The 22,885-nt window shown below is 42.0% G+C and overlaps 1 protein-coding gene across 11 annotated transcripts in view; it reads left to right on the forward strand.

Annotated features, from left to right (window-relative positions):
- HTR4 (5-hydroxytryptamine receptor 4) overlaps positions 1-22,885 on the forward strand; it is a 367,266-nt gene that overhangs the window by 267,803 nt on the left and 76,578 nt on the right. The gene's annotated exons all lie outside the window — the stretch shown is intronic.

The raw sequence follows: 22,885 nt of genomic DNA on the forward strand, positions 1-22,885 counted from the left end.
GAGGTACAGCTTTCAGGAGACTGATCATTTGAAGGACTCATCAAACATTCAGTCATCTAGAAAATGCAGGTATGTGAAATCATCAAAGTCATATGAGAAAATTGGAGGGATCCATATTGATTCTTTGCAGTTCTCATCACAATATTCTCAGTCATTCAAGCAGTGGGTTCTGAACAGTACTGAAATTATTTTGTTTGTGTGCATTATTTATTTAAATCATATCTCGCCTTTCTGAAATCTAGCATTCTAGATAATTTATGAGCATTGATGCAAGTAAAGGTAGAAATTTGCCTTCAAGTTGGTGTCAACTCCTGGCAACCACAGAGCCCTGTGGTTGTCTTTGATAGAATACAGGAAAGGTTTACCACTGCCATCTCCCATGCCGTATGAGATGATGCCTTTCAGCATCTTCCTATATCGCTGCTGCCCGATATAGGTGTTTCAACTAGTGGGGATTCAAACCAGCAACCTCTGTCTTGTTAATCAAGTCATTTCCCCACTGTGCCATTAGTCATTTCCCTGTTGCGCCATTAAAGCAGAATAACCCTAAAATCCCATAAATTATCAGAATATCAATAAAAATAACTAAAAGCAACATGTTATCCATCAGATGCTAGGGTGCAAAAAAGGTCTCAACCTAATACCTGCAAGATATTAAAAGTCAGTGCCACATGAATATATCGGGAGAGGGCATTGCATAAATGGAATGCTACCAAGGAAGGGCTCTGTACCTGATTCCTACCCACCCTATCTCTGAAAGTAGAGGCACTTGGAGCAGGATTGCCGCAAATGGATGTGCAGGTTCCTGTGGGAGCCTTTGGTCCTAAAATGACTTCTTGTGGTAACAGAAATGATGTGTGGTGTTTGCAATGAACAGTGAAAATAGATGGTGGAAACAGATTTGATAAGGTCAGCTGCTCTTACAGTAGGCTTTGACTTATCCTTTTGGGGATTTAACAGTAATCAGACTACAGAGATGTGCTCTCATATTCAGCAAAAGTAAAGTAGATTACAGCCTTTACTCCTGTTGGCATAGTTGATTGTTGAGTATCTGAGCCCAGTCCATATTTTTCCTTTGAGAGGAAACAGTAGGAGGCTGTTCTCATCAGCAGCCAAGCCTAGGCTTGGCTGCCTGTGAGAACTGCCAGGATTGATGCAGATCCTGGTGGAGCTGCAGCACTAAACCCAGCGCCACAGCCCAGCTAGTAGCCAAGGTTAAGGGCACAAACCCACCATTAACCTCAGCTCCAGGATTGTGTAGGAGCCTAGAGCACCCATCCCCTGGGGTAATCCAGTGTGGGATTTGCGTGCTGTGCGGGATTTTCTGAGGCTGGGACAAGAAGTCCTGGCCTCAAAGCAATCGCCCTGCTGCATGCTGGATGGAGCAGGGCTGATCATGTGGGAGTATGGAATGCGTTCCAACCAACAAGCAGCAGAGGATTGTCTGGAGGGGATAGGCATGGTTTGGGAAGCCTTCTCCCCACCCAACTGCCTGCCCACTAGGTCATGTGAATGACCCCTAGATGTTTCAGGATCAGGGTTTAGTTGATAGACATAATTTGAGGTCAAAAAGTTTACTTGTTGAAGTGAATTGAAGATGGAAGTACCTTTGACATGATGCATATTGTTTGCTTCTTCTCTCTATTTGTGGCACATTCAGGCTGAGACTATACTGTTTAACTTGTAGAGCGTTAAGTCATTGGGGATACTCCTTGATTGTGGGTTGTACAAAGGCCTTCTGCAAATGTACAGCCTGATTATTGTATGATGTGTGTAGGAAGGCAATAGAGCAAGGTATGGAGAGTTATTGCTGCAGCTGAAGTGACAAAAAGGTTTGTGGGTTCCCTGCTTATATCCCAGTGACTGTTTGTTGTCCTTTCTTTACAGATAATCTGGGCTCATCACTGTAAGCTCTTATTTGACATTAGCTGTAGTGATGGTTGATGTGTTAAAGTTTCCAGTGAACAGAGTAGATTGTGTTTCTTCTGAATGTTTATCTTAAATGAATATTAGTGCCTCAGCATTTCCCAAACTTCACTTAACAGCAAAAAGTTTGCTTCATCATGCAAGTTTCCATCCATCCTCTCCCAGCTGGAGACTCTTTGAATGTGACTGTTCTGGAATGTGTGCTGTGCACAACGCTTCATCAGAGAGCAATTACATTTTTGTTTCATCAGCTTCCTGAACTGATGAGGAAGGTGTTTGTTAGATCCCTGTGCAATTGTATACATTACTTGGAGGTTAAGAGTGGAGACCCATCTAATTGTGATCTATAGTCCACTTTGCTTACCTGAAACTATTTTGTTGGTTTAAATAGCATCAACCGTCCCTTTTAATAATAATAATAATAATAATAATAATAATAATAATAATAGGACCTTGGCATCCACCAACAGAATAAACTAAGAGCAGTGGCCTAGATTTCTTTCCCCAAAGCCATTTCACTATCCATCTAAAGTTTAATTGTAATGTTCTTACAACTTTCAGAGTTTGTGGCCACTTGGAATAATTACCACTATACTCCATGCTGGTGGTCAAGTTTGGGAAGATACTGCTTCATAAATCATAAGGCAACAAAACATGAATATATATCCAGATATGTTTGTTTATTAGTTATCACTAGCTGACCCCACACAGAGCATCTGTGCGGCGCTTTGGGGCCGACTGTTTCCCCCTCCCTCTTCCTCCAGGCCCGGTCTCTTCTCTCTTCCCCTTCCCTCCGGCCCCATGCTCTCCAGCCCTCCTCCCCTCCCCTCCCCTCCCGTTCCTCCACACACACAGAGCTGCTGCAGGCGGCCAAGAAGGGCCCCGCCGCCTTTCTCTCCTGCCGCCACCTTTCTCTCCCCCTGCCCGCTGCCTGCCGCCGCCTTTCTCTCCCCCCGCCCGCTGCCCCCCACTGCCGGCCGGCCACCACCAGCACTTTCTTCCCCCCCTCCTCCTCAGTCCTCCTCATTTCGGAACTCTCGCAGCGTGTCGTGAGAGTTCCATCGCCAAATCCTGGGCATGCATGTCCCAAGAGAATTAAATATATAGATATTTATATACCACCTGATATATACATCTCTAGGTGGTGTACACAATCCAAATTACAATATAAAAATTAAAAAAAATTAAAATACTTTCACAGAATAAATACAATTGAAATCAATTCACAGAGTGGGACAATTAAAATAATTGCACAGGATAAAAACAATTAAACAGTATAAAATTCATTTTAATTAAAAACCTGAGGAAACAGGTTTGCTTTAAGGGTCTTTTAAAAAGACCTTTAAGGCCTTCTGACCCTTAGGCTCAGAAAGCAACTTGAAGGAGACGCTGGCAGATACACGTGGATTCTATCTAGTGTCCCTACCCCCACTCCCTTCTGGGATGAGAGAGCAGTCTAAGCTGTAGATGAAGGCTGGTCTCTCCCAGCCTTCCTCCTGGCAGCTTATCAGTTTCATTGCTCTTCCTAATTGCTTTAGCACCTGGGCCAGGTGAATTTCTGTTGTAAAAAATGAAGGTGCTTAACTGGTTGAAAAGCAGCCCCAGGCTTTTCTCTCTGTGATTTCAGGATCTTCACCAAATCCAGTGTTTTCTAAAATGTTACTTGTTAATATGTTCTTTGGTGTTGTGGGTAGGTTTTCTATCAGCACAAAGAGGCAGAAAAGCTGTTCACATGACATGAGCTGTCTGGGATTTTATCCCAGGCAGCTCATGTCATCTGGAGTGCTGGGTGTGCTCCAGAAGAGGGTAGCCCAACTTTTTAACTCAGTGTTTTACCATGGTAGAATGCACCTGTGGTTAATTTACCTCAGTAGTTGATTGTGTGAATGATTGCCCCCCCGGGTAAAAAGGTCTCCACCCAGCCTGGGGAGAAGAGTGGCCACGACCAGCATGACAGCTGGGACGTGGGAGGGGGAAATCCTCCTGCTCCCAGCTTTTGCCTTCACTACACCACTGCTCATGTGGGCATGTGGCGTGGTGAAGGCAAAGTCTACAACACTCTTCTGCCTTGGAAGGCAGGCAAGTTCTTGCCTTCCTGGCAGAACTCCCCAGCGGATTTTTAATTAAAAAAATAAATTGGGTCAGCCTTCAAAATGGCCATAGCAAGCAGGCAGAGCACTTGGAAGGCCTGTAAATGGGCTGAACTGGCCCAAAAAGGATCAGGGGGAGGCCTTCAGGTGGAATGAGAACCTTCTGAGACCCGCACCTGCACCTGCAACCCCCAGAGGCCTGCAATATGACCTGGACCTGGTGGTGAGATTTTTCTTAAAAAAATAAATTTATTGATTTACAATTAGAACCCCCAAGACAGCTCAAACACAAGCTGAACAGAGGTTCTAGTTCAGTGTTCCAAAACCGAACATGTCTGGTCCAGTTCAAGTCCAGTCCAGACTCGAACTGAACCAGGCCAACCCCTTTTGTGCACACCCATAGTGTGAGGCCAGAAGTTTCTGAAGGGAGACTCAGAATATAATCAGCAACTTCCTGAGAGTGTTCAGATATCATGGGAATGTTCCAGTCACATGTCAAAAGTTCCAATCATTTTGCTGAAGTTTTGAATCTTTATTGGGTCCTGCACTATTTATTTTGCCAGCATTGTAAGAACATTACACATTGTTCAGAGATCCAGAATGAAAGGTGTGTTTGATAAGAGGCAGATTCTGTAAAAATGTGCCTAGAGTTCTGTGTTTATTTCCCCAGTAGCAAAAAAATGTGTTCTTGTCTGACTGCATGACTACATTAGCAGCAATCTTTTCTGACAGTTCCATTTTGAAAGTTCTCACATTCAGGTTAAAAAAGAAGGAAGGAAGATAAGTGAGTTCCTTCTAGAGAATGAGGGTGACAAGATCTAAGGCTCATTAGCAAATTCAGACTGACACATTTGGTGATAATTCCTTAAAAAAAAAAGTTTAGATGTTCAAACCAATACTTTTGTCACATTTCATTTCTCTTCTGTCTTCTGTCCTTTGCTAGTTTCCATGCTTCTCCTATAGATATGTACTTCTTACTCCCCCTGGAATCCCCTCCTCCCACTTCTTCAAACTCTGCACCCTAATAGATTTGACTACTTGGACAGAAAATAATGGAATCAGTAATGTGGTGGGGGGGGGAGGTCCTTGAGATGACATCCTGGAGGGTTTCCACACAGGGCTGTTACCACGAATCTTCTCTAGAAGAGAATATGCATTTTCACACACTGGCCAGACACCTCAAAGTCCATATGAGATATTTGGAAGCACCCCACACAGGCTTTGTCTTCCGGATTTTAGCTTGTACCGATGTATTTCTGGGTTTTTTAAATCCTGTTTTAAGTGGATTTTTCTAAATACACCCCAGCAAATGCCAGGGAGAGATACTGACTAGAGTCCTTAGATCATCATTAACATAAGAGGAAATCACTCTAGGAATGTAAATAGAACTGCCTTGCTTAGATGTGAAGAGTGGAAAAACCAGTTTTCAGGGAGCAAACTCTTTGAAAGTTCTAGTTACAAAACCTCTGGCTCAAGTTGACCTTTTTGAACAATATTAGTCTGCTTGCTTTAGGTTTTCGCTGATTAAAAAAAGAGGTTTTACCAACAAACTGATTTAAAGCACACCATGTATGTGTTGGGAAAAAGGGAAGAAATCTGTTAGTGTATACAAATGCTCCCAGTCTAGGACATGAGGTTTTAAAGGCAACATTGTTCCTCCTCATGTAGCTCCCAAACTCACCACAAATTTCACCACAAATTAGCTGCACAACAAGAAGGTAAATGTATTTCTGTAATGCCATTATTTATTCTAGATATCCACTTTAAAAAAAGATGATTTTCATCAAGAGCTGTGGAAAGGAAAATATAGTTTAAAAATATGGTGCACAAATTTACACAAGCTGGAAAATATTTATTTTATTTTATTAAATTAGGTGCCATTGATTTTCTGTCTGTCAGTATTTGGGGGGGGGACCCCATAAACATCTCTATACTGAAAAATGTGCTGAAATGCATTCCAATACAAACTGCTGAGTTCAAGTAATAGTGTTAAAACTTTGATTCCTGCATTATTATTTTTTTACAATTACTAATAATAGGTTTAGATTTCAGTTACTTCTACCTCCAAAGCAGCGAGCTTATTCAATGAAGCATGAGTGTGATGAAATTAAAAAAGCTTTTATTGCAGTCAAGGCAATATGCATACATTAAAATGGCTTAGTGTCTGTGAAAAACAAAGCAGAAAGGCCATTTCTTTCACTGGAACAACTAAAGATAGTGCTGGATTAAACAAGCATTTTGATTAACTTCCCAGAATGTTGAGTAAGATTTTACTGTTGTTTCAAAGCATACAAATGCTTACAAGCATACATATATTTGCAATAAAAGACTCTCATTCTCTGGGAAGAGCAATAATGGTGGGCCTCCATGCTCTTGGTTCTACTGTCCTCAGGCAAAGTATTCCAGGGCATGTAACAGAATCCTATAATAAGAGCTCTGATCAAAGATCAGACCAGTCTAGCATCCTGTCTCCAACGATGACCAACTAGATACTTCCAGGAAACAGGAAACCAGAACACGAGTCCTCTCCTGTTATTGCCTCCCAACTGGTATTCAGAGATTGAATGCCTTTGAGTTGCATTTAGCCATCGTGGCTGATCACTACTGATCACAAACTACTCATTTAGTTTGTCTCATTCTGGTTTAGAGCTGTTTCTTTATTATTATTTCTAGCCAAGATTTGTTCCCAAAGAAGTTTACAATTAAAATGCATACAAGTGTACAATATAGATAGGAATGCATTGATGCAGAATTTCTCTTCCAGCTCCTGGCAATTGGTGATACAGTTCAGGTGTCAAGCTCTTCCTTCTAGCCACCTTGGGTCCCAAGATGCTTTTAGACTATAGATGTTTTTAGACTAGGCAGTGTGGATGGGGATTACAAAAATGGGAATTGTAGCCCAATAAAATCTGGAGAACCATGGCTGAGAGCCCTAGTCCTAGAAGGAGGGAGCAGGAAGAGATGACCGATGGTAAAGGCACAGCCTTCTGTTGATCTAATTTAGTGAACACATCTGGTGGCAGTGAATTCCACATGCAATGTGTGAATGAAATGCTTTCTCTATCTTATCCGTCCAGTTGCTGAACTGGTTTATGGTTTTTGAAGCCTTCAGGTCTCTTAAGAAGGCCCACAGATTATTGCAGGGTGTCTAAACCTGCATACTTCAAAGGCCAGCTGCAGTGAGGTAGATGAATAAATAAGGCCACCTGGTGTCAATCCTGGTGTCCTGTTGTTTGTAAAATGACCTTTTAAAAAGCTCTGTGTGAGTCAGAGCCATAATTTTCTTGACTGCCATGATTTAGGTTTCTTTGTATTAGCTTATTACGTAGGAGGCAAAGCTGAAAGCAGATTTGCCTTCAAAATACATCCTGAGATGGCATCCTATTCTATGTGAATCAGATTTCAGAACAATTTCTTCCTGTTGGAATGTCCCAGTTCTAGTCTGATTATGCTTTCCACTTTGGGTATTTCCAACACTGCCAACTTCATGGTTTTACAACAACCACAATACTCTATATAGGTCAGATTTCAGTTCCCTGTGATTGCAATTTTAGTTTCAGTGGGGCACAGTATCCATGGTAAGAGCAGAAGAAATCTCCCTTTCATATATACAGCAACAATAAAGCATGGGTTGGTGTTTCTGATGATCATGCAGACTGTGGTGCTCCCCTCCAACTTTTGTTGGTGTCACCACATAATGTAGTGAAAATATTTTTAAAAACTCAGTTTCAGATGAGAATTAATGTGCCCACAATTTTCACTTGTGCTCAAAAAAGCATGCATGTTACAAGGTGAAGTCATTTTAATTTCCATACCACATAACAATGTTATGGGGGCATTTTGAGAAAGCATTGTACTTTGTAAAGATGCACTGGAAAGAAAACCATCAGGTATATACAGTATATGATTGGGTTTGCTGCACTGTTGAATTTCTACCTAGACACATTCCTCTCTAGCACAATGTCAGATGGAAAAACCAAGGTAAGATGTGGGTACACAGAGTTTAATTTGTAATGTCAGCATAATATACTAGTCTGCACAAAGTCTTTACTGCTTAATAGCATGGAAGTTAGGGTGAACACCTTCTGATTTTCATGGTTTTTAGAGAGTACTTGTGGATTATAAGCACCTTCACTCTCATCTTACTTAAACCCAAAGTTTTTACTGTTTAAATGTACTTATTTTTTGAAAGGAGAATTTTATTTATTTATTATTTATTTATTACATTTCTGTACTGCCCTATCCAAGAGCTCTGGGCGGTGCGTAAATCACTGAATTATATGTGCATGCTGTCTCTACAGAGTTGTGGAGGTGCTGCTATGCTGTTGTTTTAAATCTATGTAATACTTACTATTTACCCAACACATTATGGTGTTCAAGCAGCTTCACCTATACCATGTTATTAAATATTTATTTATTTAATGCTAACCCCACTTTTCATCATCATCATCAACAACAACTTTATCTGTTAGCCACCCCATAACAAATTGTTCTGTTACATTAATATTAACAATAACAGGACATGCCCGTAAAACAAAATGTATAGAAGTCTGTTGTACTCTTTAATACAATCACTGCAACATACTGTTAAAAATTAAACACCTGAAATAAACAGGCAAATTTCAGTAATCGCTTACTAGAATGGACTAATCAGAATTATGTTTAATAGTCAACAGACCTTCAGTTAATAAACATAAAAGCAGATAAAAAGTCCCATGAATGAATAAATAAGTGATAAAATACAAAGGCATTTTAATAGCTGAACAATTAAAACCAAATCACACTAAACACACCTAACAAATATTAAACAACTAATATGCTCTAATGATTCTAATGACAGCTAAAAATGTAACTTTTGCAGCTGTCTCTGTTACATGGAGTTGCATCATATCAGGAAGGCCATGTAACGTTCTAGTGCGCTGCCCCCATGGAAAGGAAGTTGTCAGACATAATATAAGCCTTGCTTTTTTGTCTCTGTAGAAATTACGGAGTAATAACATGTGAGATACAATTTCCTCACCTTCATAGGGACACAGGTGGCTTGCATAAGGAATGCTATTATATCTCCCCTCCAAAATTGATGAAGTGAGGACATTAAAGTGAAGTACCTTAAACACTTTTCTGTATTAGGAACAAATAATGGCCACAAATAATTAACACAAATTCCTTGTGGCTTTATGGGACACCCCAAGTGTGATGGAGAACAAATTTGAGCAGAAGTTAGAGAATTCTATGATCTCAAATTTGTAGAGATAAAAGAACTATCACTTCCTTTTGGTCCAAGGGAAGAATATAGAGTACCAACATTTGAATGCAAGCTGTACTTCCAGAGATTTCTTCCACGCTCACATAGGAGTCTTTCCACATCATGGTATAGTGGTTAGTGTTGGATTAGGACCAAAAGAGCTGGGTTCAAATCCCTATGCAGCCATAAAACTCCCTGAGTGATTCTTGGCCAGTCACTTATCTTTCTGCCTAACCTAACTCACAGGCTTGTTGTGAGGAGAAAAATAGCCATGTATATTGCTCTGGTCTGGAGGAAGAGTAGGATATAAATTTGTAGTGTCCTGAGAGAGAGAGAGAGCACAGATTTGTTATGAGTGATTTGATTTGAAGTATTCTGCTGAATTGGATTAACTGAAGGCAAAGGACTAGCTTTAAATTCACTGGTCAATATCCAGAGCAGCAAATTGCATGTGAAATAAGGTGAGTAGCATAAGAGGGTGGCTTATTAATTGAATTTTCTAGAATACTGTAAACCAGTTATTCAGAGCAGAGCAAACTTAAAAGCCTGCCTTTTTGTCAGAATAAAATTCTGTTTAGCCCAGAATTCATGTTTAAAGAATTCATGTTTAAAGTAAGTCTACAATTGGGAGCCAGCCAATATCAAGGAGATTAACTGGCCTTAGTTGCGTAAAAGCGCTCCTGCACAAAAGTCTTCATTAAAACAAATGAGGTATGCAACTTTGCACACCTGTAAGCACACTGATGGTTGCATAACACTAGTCTGGAACACAAGCTCGGTTTGTTGCTCTGGATGTCAGCCATTATTTTTTAATAATGCTAGTGATTTGAAGGCAATCTCAAGATTTAAATATCCATAATAAAGCAGGGTTTCCTCCTTTAAGCCACTGAATGGCACAGTGGGGAAGCAACCTGCCTAGAGAGTAAGAGGCTGTTAGTTCGAATCCCTGCTGGTGTGTTTCCCAGAAACGCATATATCAGGCAGCAGCGATATAGGAAGGTGCTGAAAGGCATAATCTCATACTGCATGGGAGAAGGCAATGCTAAACCAGTCCTGTATTCTACCAAGAAAACCACATAGCTCTGTGGTCGCAAGGAGTTAACACCGACTCGACAGCACAACCCAACCTTTCTCCTTTAAGATATTGGTGTTTAAGATTGTAAAAACAAACAAACTGGTAACAGTTCTGTTTTTATTACCTTGCTCTTCACTCTGTAAATGTTGACCAACCCTGTTCTTTGCCTTCAAAGTAGAAAGATGAGACCAAGGGAGAAGATGTTCTTCCAAAGAACCCTTTGTTGGGATTTTATACATTGTTAATGTCTGAGTTGGGATATATAGATATGTGTCATCCTCTTGCCCTCTGATGTTAACTGACAAGCTTCTTTTGAGGGCTCCAGTTCACTAGAAATACCTTGTTCTTTTCATGTGTCTTTCCTTTAATCTTGTGTCTGAGTTTTGTACTGTGTATTAAACAGAAGTTTGACAGCAAAATCTCCAGAGGCAGAACAAAATAATTTGTTATATTTTCAGGCAAATTGTTCCAAGCCATCAAAGAATAATTGAGCAATGCAAGCTAAGGATATTTGCACCCATCATACATTTTCTTGTCTGGGACTCAAGAGTATTTAAAAGATAGCTTTTATTTGATATATTCTTGGAACTCCAGTTTGGCAAGCCTCAAGGCTGCCTACCTAATCATTCATCACAAAAACTAAAAGTGTGTGCAGTTCTTAGAGAAGAGACCTGAATCTCTCAGTTGATGTTACCTGACTTCCTTTTTTCCTATCTCAGTCTCATAGAACTTTGATTGTGGAGCTGGTTTCTTGGTTTACTTTATCTAGAAAGAACAGCTCTTTTGTGGAAAGAACTGACTAAAAAGTTGAACAAACTAATTTGGGACAGTCTGCAGGATAGTGCTCCTCTTACTAATTTCCTAGTTACTATGTGATCCTTTCTTCCTTATTCTTATTACAGACATTAGAGTAGGAAGCAATTCATTTAATAGCTGGTTCTTTAATAGCTGATTCTTTTAAGCAATTTGTTTAAAAGCAAATTGTTACTGGAACAGCAATATCTGTCCAACACAGTGGTATTCTATTCACTATTCTGTACCGAAAACCCCATTTATCATTTATTTTTGTAAAGGACTTTTATGCTGTCATTCTTCATAAATGAATTAAAACAAGGCAGTCTCAGAGAAATGCATAGTTAGGGGAAGGCCTAAGTTTTCCATCTTTTGTTTAAAATTGAACTGGAAGGGGGCAAGCCTAAGATCAAGGGGGAGGGAGTTCCAGAGAGCCAGGGCCATTACTGAGAAGGCTCTGACAATTGTCAGTGAGTCATGCGTTACTGACGATTTGGCTTCAGAAGGTGGTGGGATGCACAAGATGGCTTTTCTACATGACCTCATAGGCCAGGCAGAACTATATGGGAGTAGGCAGTCCTTCAGGTATCTTGGCCCTAAGCTGTTAAGGGTTTTAAAGATCAAAAACAGCACCTTAAATTGTGCCCACCAAACCACTAGCAACCAGTGTAGTTGACACAGCAGTGGAGTGATATGAGCTGAGCATCTGGCTCCTGTCAGAACCTTTGCTGTTACATTCTGTCCCAGGTATAATTTCCAGAGGGTCTTGAAGGGAAGCCCCACATACAGTGCATTACAGTAAACAACTGTGAGGTGACAAGGACATGGATTACTGTGGCAAGGACTGCTGGAGGTTTAACAGACAGGGCTTCCCCCCCCCATATCCACTGCTGATTGGAGTGTGCCAGTCCACATATTTGCTGGATTTAACCCGACCTCCCTGTGGGCTATCAGGGACCAGGACAGGCAGGGCTTTGCTTTTCTCCGAAGGGAGGCTGCGAATTCTGGTTTAGCCCGAGTTATGTCCGGGGTAAAAAAAAATCCTCTGTTTCCAGCAGTTTTTTTAAAAAAATCTGGGGCTTCTGCTTTCTCCGAAGGTGTTGATGGAGGTGCTGATGGCTACACGAATGGCCCATCTAATCCCTCAAATTAAAATGCCTCAAATATGCTGCAAAGCAGATTCGCTCTTCAGATACTCCAAGGAATATAGAATATAATGTATTATTATTTTATTGAGGGAAGGTGGTAAGACTATTTCTCTAGTTTTTTTGAAATGATAAAAGTGTTGTCTCAGAAATATTTATTTAAGGGGCAGCTGAAACATTATACCCTCTAAGTGGAGACTGCTGAAAAAAGCGTCTGTGTGGTGGCATTTAATGAGAAAGACGGCCTCTCTCTTAAGGACCTGTGAGAATCCTAAGATCTGTTTCAGAGGCCATCCTCCAGGTACCCCTGCATCAGAGGTAAAGTAGGTGGCAACTGGAGAGAGGTCTTTTCTCTTGTGGCTCTCCATCTGTGGAATTTCCTCTCGACGCAGATACATAAGGCATCAATATTGGCATCCTTCAGGCATCAGTTCAATGCCTTACTCCTGTTCTCCAGAGAATTTAGCTGAATGTTCTGTGTCCTTGTCACTCTTGTTTGTTTGTTTGTTTGTTTGTTTGTTTGTTTGTTTGTTTGTTCGATTACTGCTCTTCCAAAAATGGCTCAGGGCAGTTTACACCTAGAAATAACAAATACATAAAATGGATCCCTGTCCCCAAACGGCTCACAATCTAAAAAGAAACATCTGATAGACATCAGCAACAGTCACTGGAAGTACTGTGCTGGGGGTGGATAGGGCCAGTTACTCTCCCCCTGCTAAATAAAGAGAATCACCACGTTAAAAGGTGCCTCTTTGCCCAGTTAGCAGGGGTTATAGGTTCTTAGCTGTTTGCTGTTGTTTGTTTTTCAAATTATAGTTCTTATCTGTGCATTTTTATTGTTTTACTTGGGAGTGGTTTGTTGTTCAGATTGATTGATTGATTGATTGATTGTTGAATTTATATACTGCCTTTCATTAAAAACAATCAATTCAGATGTTCTGAATCTGGAGGCAGATATGCTAATGTGTCATTTGACTTGAATACATAGTCCTTTATTAGTTGAGGCTATCATAGACTGTACATACATACAGAGACTGGCAAAGAGAAAGGAGTCCTCTATAGTTTCCAAAGCCAAAGTTGGTGCTTTGGATTTCTGCACATAATTTACACATGGGTAAAACAGAAGTGATGGGATTGATTCCCACCTTTGTTAAGAATCAGAAGTCCTGGATTTATTTCCCATTTAATATCCTAAAAGTGATAATCTTTGTACATGAATAAGCAGCCATCCTAATTTCCATTATTTGGGCATAGGGTCTTTAAAAAGATGAAACCATTTGAGGTTTTAATATTGTAATTATATTCATGTATTCTTCTTTGATAAAATGTTGCTAGTATTTGTCAAAACAGTGGTATTTGGTTTAATTAATCACTGTGTTTATGTTATGAGAAATTTCTTTCCTTCACATCCCTTCCTGCAAATGTCACTGTGCCTTTTTCCTTTTATGTGTGCTTTCCCTTAATCTCTCTTTGTGAAGAAGAGCTTTTTTAATGGAAACTTTGATGATAGAGACTTGGGTGGCTGGCTTTAATAAATCTAATAAAACACTATTCTTACTACTTCTAAAAAGAAGCCAAAATACCCTCCAGCTATATCAGTTACTGCAACTAGTGTTGCATTCTCTTCATCACCAAAGTAAAAAAAGACCCTCTGTCTTGATGAAATGTGCTGAGTGGCATTATGGAATCTGTTCTGGTCATATGACTGCTTCACTGAAAGTGCAATCTGCAACGTAACTCACAACGAGCTGGTTCAGGCGTGTGTTCAGGGCAGGGATGTGCTGAGAATGTGCCCGCTCTGATATCACCAAAGACTGATGCGCTGTCGGGATGTCCTTTCATTGCCTGAGAGGGGTGATCTTCTGAAATGTGCATTGAGTAATGCCTATGGCGAAGCATTTTCAGATCTTCTTTGCCTCCAGCACAGTTCAGCTCAGCTCAGCATAACTCATGTTCTCATCATACCAGTTTGGGTCTGTGAATTGGCCACCCACAGTTTTATTCCCTCTAACTTGGCTGATTTTGGCATTTTTCTGTAGTAGTGCTTAAGGGACAACCTTCTGCTGGACTTGCTTTTCTAGTGTGTGTGTGTGTGTGTGTGTGTGTGTGTGTGTGTTTAACTGGGAAAGATACAAAATCTTGTGCAATTTGTGGTGAAGTACAAATATTTTGTTGCTGTAAATACATTCAGCATGATCTGGTGGCATTAGGGGTGTAGCAAGGTTGGAGTGGCCCCTGGCCCCTGCTCCCCTCCATCTCGGTCTCCCCTCTGTTGTTCAATTATAGCTGTGCCCCAGATTGCATTTTGCCTCTTTTTATTCTCTACCTTGCTAGGTATGTAAAGGGCTCTCTGCTTGTACCTCCCAGTGACAAGGAAGCCCTTTCCCTTCCACTCTTTTCTATCTTTTTGTTTGCTGCAGAATCTTCTTTAAAGAATTATGTGCTCTTCCACTGTTGTAAAAAATGGATCTAAATTGTTGTTGTTGTTGCGGCTGCTGCTGCTGCTGCTGCTGCTGCTGCTGGAGCATTTAGAACTGTTAACTTGCCCCAGCTTAGACTGGTAGTGAAATCCAGCCCCCAAATTTACTGCAAAATGAAAAATAAGAAAGTAAAATGAAAGGCATCTTCTTTTGTTCCAGGCACTGCCTAGAGATGTACATATTAGGTGGTATAAAAGTATGATAAATAAATAAAATAAAAAGATAACTGAAGAAATTGCTGAGGAGACAACAGCATAGGGATGTGCAAAATGTTTCGGATACAAAACATTTTGTACCCAAAACAGCCTGTTTTGGGTGTTTTGTAGACAAAACAAAACATCCATTTTCCAGATCCAAAAGTTTTGTATACAAAACAAAACGTCCCTGTTTCAGCTACAAAATGTTTTGTTGTTTCGGACCTCCATTTTGTGATGAACTCTGAGTCAGTCTCCATTTTGTGTTTGACATCTCTTTGAATTTCCGGCAAGGGTGGGTGGGGGAGTTCAAGGAGGGGTTTTCAATTCATTCAGCAAGTTAGTAGTCACCATTCTGCCTTTCTGCCTCATTGGAGAGGGAGAGAGAGAGAGAGAGAGAGAGAGAGAGAGAGCGAGCACAAACTAGTTTGTATTGCATGGCATGCCTCAAGTTGCCATGATGATGCCATGCCATTGCCTATGCCTGCCTCAGCCCAGCCTGCTATGTTGCCAGCCTGAGCCCGCTTGTTGCCAGCCTGAGGCCAGCCTGCTATGGCTACCACATGTCAGCCTGGGAATGGATTCAGGAGCAGAAGAGTGGGTTGGGTGGTGGTGCCCAAATGGGTTGGGTGGGGTGGTGCCAGTCTGCCACCACCCAGATTCCTAAAGAATTGGCCAAAGGGCCGATTATTTGTGATTTGTTAAAATTTACACTTCTAAGATTTTTCCTCATAGGGAATAGGTTTCAGCAGCCCCATAACTCCACTTGGGGGGCACTGGGGTGGCCCAGAGCGAGTGGTGGTGTAGTGCACATAGGGTGCCAACCACCCCCATGGGTTGCTAACCCATGGGGTGCAGGATTCTGTTGTTTCTGTGGTGTTCTGAGTGTAGATTCTCTGGTAGCATATGAGGGTGGATTCTTGTTTTCCACTGAAAATCTCATATGCTACCAGAGAATCTACACTCAGAACACCACAGAAACAACAGAATCCTGCACCCCATGGGTTAGCAACCCATGGGGGTGGTTGGTACCCTATGTGCACTACACAGCCACTCGCTCTGGGCAACCCCAGTGCCCCCCAAGTGGAATTATGGGGCTGCTGAAACCTCCATTATTCCCTAGGGGATAAATCTTAAAGACATGTAAACTTCAACAAATCACAAAAAAGATCAGCCCTTTGCCCAATTCCTTTGAAATAATTCTGGTAACTTCCTTGCCCCCATTGGGCACTACCACCCACCACGCCCTACTCTAGGCCACCCCTTTCCCCTCAATGTGAAGCAATACATTTGCTGGAATCCCCATTATTCCCTATGGGGAAATTCTTAAAGACGTGTAAACTTTAAAAATTCACAAAATATCAGCCCTTTGGCCAATTCCTTTGAAATTTGGGTGGTAGTTTCCACTCATTGGACACTACCAACCCCCCCCCCCACTCTTTTTGCCATGGGACCCTTTTTTAAAAATCCAAATCAATTCGGATTCAGATTCTGAAAATCTGGCTACAAAATGAAACGGGTGATTCGGATTCAGAAAATTCAGGTACAAAACAAAACGGGTGGTGGTGGGGGGTGGTGGTGTTTCAATTCAGATACAAATCAAAACAAGAAAATTCCAAAATGCACACCCCTACAACAGCAACAAAATACATGCTGACTAACTCACATCCTTATAGAAAGATTGGTGGGAACTGGATCCTACTCCTAATACATCATGGTACCACTGTTTCCCATTACCAAGTGTATTTTTTTCCTGGGAACTATGTGTTTTGCTTTTGTTTTTCATTCTTGGCAAACAGAACCTAATGGTTAGATAGCATAATAAAGTGTTCTCCTCAGGCTGAGTCCTGCATTGGTGGATGCTGAGTGCTCTTTGTCCTACCCTGCAAGCCAGAAGAAGTTCCTCTGCTACAGCCTAAGAGAGGCTTCCACATTGGCTTTATTTTCTATATGTAACTGAATGTAGATTCATAGTCCTCCATGGCCCTAATTTACTGCAACCAAGTGTGTCCTGTCTTCATTGGGGTCTGGAGGTGCAACACGTTAGTGTGTTTCTGGAGAAAGGGGAGGAAGGACTCACCTTCTTCAGGGCCATAAATTAGCTGATTTGTTTCTTTTTTATATACATTTGTGTTGTGCCTTAAGATGCATTTTCCCAATGAAGCTACCAACCTTTAAAATTGCGAAGAAAATAATGATAATAAACATACTGTCATCCCTGCTAAGCAATGGCGCACAGTATTTTAATAAAATATCCACAGCTGGCAGGTTAACAGTCTCCTCTCTTCAAAAGCCCTCTGTCGGGATCACTGCCCATGTTGGCAGTTCCACATCCCATGAGCTGGGGCTTGTCATACTTGCTGGAGGCAAGATTGATTCATTTGCCATGTATGACAGGATTTGTGGGCCACCCCACTGCCAGTGCCTTTGCTTGTCCACCTTGTTAGGTCATGGGCAGCTTGTTAGGTCATGGGCAACACAGCTTGTTAGGTCATGGGCAGGTCCACCAATCCACTTGTTAGCTCATGGTTCATGAAATCTTCAGTGAGCTCTTCAGCTCTTGTTATGGGTGGAGGATATTGCTTGCAAACCCTTTGTGACTTGCTACACCCACTCTGCTGCATTGGTGGGGCCAGCAACTCTCTTGCCTGGAGCCTAAATAGGTAGAATAACCAGGACCTCCTTTGTATACTCTATCTCCAGCTTCCTGGTTGCAGATGAGCTGGAGCCCTTTGGAGTTGTGTCCGGAGCAGAATCCAGAGCTCTGCCATATTTCAGCAGGCAGCTGGGGTAAAGCCAGTCAGCTTGGAAGCCCGGCATCCTGACCAGTGGCAGCACAAGGCTCACTCTTTCCAAAAGAGCAACATTTTCAACCAAGTGGGCAAAGAGGGAGCTTGACTGATATTCTGAAAGAGAGAGTTGTGAGCCCACCACTGACAAAGCCCTGTCTCTGGTTCCTTCCCAAAACAGCTCAGTTAATGGTGGGCCAGGGAGCAGAGCTTACAAAGCTGATCATAGGGCTCTGGTAGGTACATTATGAGTGAAGGTAGTCCTTAAGATAATCTGGTTACAGACCACTGAAGGCTTTAAAGGTCAACAAAAGTGCTTTGAACAGAGTCCCAAATCAAACTGGTAGTCCAGTGATGGACTGGACTTTAATGTGCTGTTCACCTCAAGCGATGAGTGCAGGTGGTGCAGTGAGTGTGGGCACTGTGCCACACCTCCTGTTTCAGGCACCTTGCCTACTGCCATCCTGCTGCTACTACCCTGCTGTCACTACCCTGTCCGTCTCAGTTGCTGCAACCAATCTTCCCTCTCCTTTCCCCTCTACTCCCCCTTCTGACATGCACCCTGTCCATCTGCTGCTGCAGTGACTGGCTTCTTTGACATTCTCGCCTCCCACAAGAGGAAATGTAGGAGGCTAGCTAGAATGCCTCCCCAGCACAGAACTTCTCTTCTCATTTTTTTCTTCTGGACAGAGAAGTCAACAGAAAAGCCGGTTGCTACTGCAGAAGCAGCAGTGGAGGTGGTGGGAGGGGGACAAGAGTGGGGAAACAGGGGTGGTGGCAGCAGCTTTTATCCTTCCAAGTCTTGACTGGAGGGTGGGGTAAAGAGAAAAGACTGCCACGGAACAGCCCCTTCCCCTCAACCCCCACACCACACTAAAACCCGCAGGGGACAGGGCTGGCCCCATCCAGGGGCAAGTTGCTGAGTCAAGGCAGCATTTTGCACCTTGCCTTAGGTGCCCAGATGCCTTGGGCTAGTAGTTGGTACAGGATGTGTATAGTATGTGCTGTCCATTGTAACCCTGCCAGAATTCTGATGGCTACATTTCTGAACTGTCTTCAAATACATGTCGAACATATTACAGTAATTCATCCTGGATGTGATCAGCACCTGTGTAATTGTAGACAGGTCTGCCTTCTCCAGAGATAGGACTGCAGCTGTTACACCAGGCAAAGCTGGTAAAAGACACTCCTACCAACAGGTGAGACCTGGACATTCATGGTCAAATGCTGAATCCTAGGAGTACCTGCAGACTACATACCCATTTCTTTAGGGGAGCACAACCCCATCCAAAACAGGCAGTGTCCATCTGAATTGGCAGAACTGCCTGCCAACAGTACCTGCATCATATCTGGATGAAGTTTCCTTGCCCTCGTGCAGACCATTGATTGATTGATTACGTGCCATCAAGTCTGTGTCAACTCTTAGAGACCACATAGATAGATTATCTCCAGGATGATTTGTCTTCAACTTGGCCTTTAAGGTGTCTTTCATTCATTGCTGTAGTAATTGAGTCCATCCTCCTTGCTGCTGGTCATCCTCTTCTTCTCTTTCCTTCAACTTTTCCCCAACCTTATGGACTTCTCAAGGGAGCTGGGTCTTCGCATAATATGTCTAGAAGTATGATATTTTGAGCCTGGTCATTTGTGCCTTGAGTGAAAATTCTGGATTGATTTGTTCTATGATCCATTTCTTTGTTTTTCCTGGCTGTCCATGGTATCCTCAAAAGTCTTCTCCAGCACCAGAGTTCAAAAGTGTCAATACTTTTCCTGTCCTGCTTCTTCAAAGTCCAGTTTTTGCATCCATAGAGTGTCATGGGAAAACCATTCTCTGAAGTATTCTAATCTTTGTAGATAAGACATGCCACAGCAGACCATAACTGCCAATTATTCACAGCTGCCAATAATTCACAAACCATAATTATTTGTCCTTATTCTTTAGTAAATCTTGATAGACCCATTTTCTAAGAAGTTAACCTTCATTAACTTCTACCTTAAAAATCAAAGCAAAGCTTCTGTTGTTGGAGATAATTAGAAAACATGAATAAAAATGAGAGATTTTCTTTAATGAGATGCCTTGTACTTTTGTTGTTTTTATTTTAAAAAGACGCCTTGAGAATATTTGCTGGCATATGCTCCAGCATCTTGGGGACACTTAGCATCTTGCTGGTTTTTTATATCTTGGCATCAAGATTGTTAGCAACAGACCAGAGGTTTGATGTACATTCCACAAGTGCTAAGATGAGTCAAATCACCACCCAGGGACCTTTTTGTATGGGGCGGTATATAAATGTACTATTCAAACATAAGAAGAGCCTTGCTGGATCAGGCCCAAAGCCCAGCTAGTCCAGCATCCTGTTTCACACAGTGGCCCACCAGATGCCGCTGGAAGCCTACAGGCAGGAGTTGAGGGCATGCCCTCTCTCCTGCTGTAACTCCCCTGCAACTGGTATTCAGAGGCATCCTGCCTCTGAGGCTGGAGGTGACCTTTAGCCTTCAGACTAGCAGCTGTTGATAGACCTCTCCTCCATGAACTTATCTAAACCCCTCTTAAAAGTACTCCAAAGCGTGAAGTAAGCCTCACTGAAAAAATCATCAATGCCATAATTGGATAAGCATAACATTGTCTTCTACCATTTTGGAAAGAATTTCAGTAGTCATTGTGTATAGTTCATTGACGTGTGTGCACATGCAACAAGAGGACACATGCGACCAGGTGGTGGTGGTTCATGTTCCACGACCAGTTGGCAACTGAGCACAACCTTATGCATGTGGCCAGAGGAGCCTGGTCAGGGTGGAGATTGTTGGGCTGACTGTCGCATCAGTCAGGTCCAGGCTAGAGCTGCAGGGTAGGTCTAGAGTGGAGGGGAGGAAATTGGATCACATAGAGGGTGGGCAAGCAAGCAAGCAAGCAAGCAAGCTATAAGATGGCCAGAAGACTCTCAGCGTGAGCACCCTGGCACCAGAGGCAAACAGCCAGAGGAGTGGAGGGAGACTGAAGGGGGCTAAACCTCCCAGCTCTTCAAATTTTCCTCAGTGAGGCCAGTCAGAGATCAAAGGGGGCATCTGGCAATCAGGGAAGCCCTTGGCTCCTACAATGTGTGTAAGTGCCTGTGTGCAAGAGTATATTAAAAATTATTATTCACAACTAAAACAGGACAATATTTTTAAATGCAATGCTTCTATATTAAGACGCATATATTAGGCTTCTATAATATATAGAATATATTATGTTTCTATATTAAACTATGGTTGTACCCATGCCATGTGTACTCATTGCACTTCAGAAAACATAGTGAATAACCAATTCTATTATACAGAAGGGGGGAAATGGGAATTAACTCGTACATTCATCTAAGGCAGTCGTTCTTAATGTGGGGTCCACCAGATGTTACTGAACTACAACTCCCCACACGCCCAGCCGCAATTTATTGGGAATGCTGGGAGTTGTAGTCCAGCAACATCTAGCGGACCCAACGTCTGATCCAAGAATACAAGAACCACTGATCCAAGAATACACAAGACTACCAATTAATACCAGAGTTTCTTAGGATAACTTAGAGAATAATGGATTGTTGTAGTAAAAGCTTTTATGGGTTGCTGCCCACTTTATCCTATCCCGAATTATCCTCAATTGGAGTGTGTGGGGGGGGGGGTGGGGGGGAGAGAGAGAGAGGGAGAGAGAGGTGTGTGTGTGTGTGTTTGTGTAAACAATGGGGTGTGTTTATGACAAAATTCAAAAGATGATTTAAACCTGTTTTGCAAGCAAACTTGTTTTGCAACCTTACCACTTCAGACTTGCTGAGAGCTCACATGATTGAATGATTTTCCATAAAATAAAATCCCATTACAAAGAAAATAGTCATGTCAGGGGAAAGACTAGGCGAATACCCATCTCCTGGTTATATCCTGGGATTTATTTTATTATTTTTAAATGCGGGATCATTCAGTGATATTAGTCCCTACCTGAATTCTGAATAACTACAGTTGACTCTTTGGGCCACTGCCAGAAGCATATTGCTGAACTAAAGTGACAATTTCATTGACTTGGTGTGTCAGTGCTTCTAGTTAGATATTGCCTTATGTGTGGCAGATTGACATCTTAGAACAAAGAGATTCGTAAATATCATCACACCTCTCTCCTTCTAAAGAAAAGAGACACCCATCATGTGTATGCTGTGGATGTGTTTTCAGCGGCTATAAGGTTAGAGGTTTGTGCCACTCTGACAGTATGATCAACCTATACCCCAGTCCCTGTTCTTGAATTATGTGGAAACAGTGCCTGTTGATTAATCTTGCCATTCTATGTGCACACATCCTGAGAGATCTCATATCTGGTAAAAGGTCTCTCAAGCAGTGACTGTTCTTGTCAAAAAGGAAAATAATCTTGAGTTAGGGGAGAGGGAGGCACTCCAGTTTTGTCTTTGAGGGAGAAACACAAAAGAGACAGATGGGTGGATGGACACAAAAGGCTAGTGGAGAAACTGTCTAGCCCCCCCAGCGATGGGCTCCACCTTTCTTTTTCAACTTCCCTGCTGTTTTTCCTTCCCCCCAGTATTTTTAGAAACATTCTCTTTAGCAAGTGCTATCTCAGTCTCCCAAGCCCTCTTGTTTTACGCTTGAAGACTAGGCATCCTGTAGGTGCTGTCAAACCTGTTACATATCTGATTCAGTATGAACAGCAGCTAAGCAAACCAGGATGGCCATTGGGTCAATAGGTGGCATGAACTGCATACTGCATTCTCCTTCTATAGCATCAACAAGCCTTGAAGTTGCAGAACGGACCATTAGATTGGAGCGTTAACCCAAATAGTTTGTGTTGCTGTTTAAAATCCGGCTATTATATAAGGAAAATTCACAGGGCTAGGTACATCTGCAGAGGGCTGCATCTAGAAGTGGAGGAAATAGTGGGAGGTGATTTGTGATGTCTCAAAATTAAAGTAAGATACCTTGGCAGAGTGGTTATATCTTGTAATTGCACTAAAGCTGAATCCCTTCAAAGTCTAAAATACATGAACTGTTTCACTTTAATCATTTGTTGTGTACAATGACAAGTTGTCACAATTACAGAGGTAAAAAAAAAATCACAGGAGAACTTAAATGCTTTGAGTTTGTCTGGAACAGCAGCTATTTTTATTGTGTTGAGTCTCCA

The sequence above is a fragment of the Hemicordylus capensis genome, chromosome 2 (assembly GCF_027244095.1).
Source record: "Hemicordylus capensis ecotype Gifberg chromosome 2, rHemCap1.1.pri, whole genome shotgun sequence".
Lineage (NCBI taxonomy): Eukaryota > Metazoa > Chordata > Lepidosauria > Squamata > Cordylidae > Hemicordylus > Hemicordylus capensis.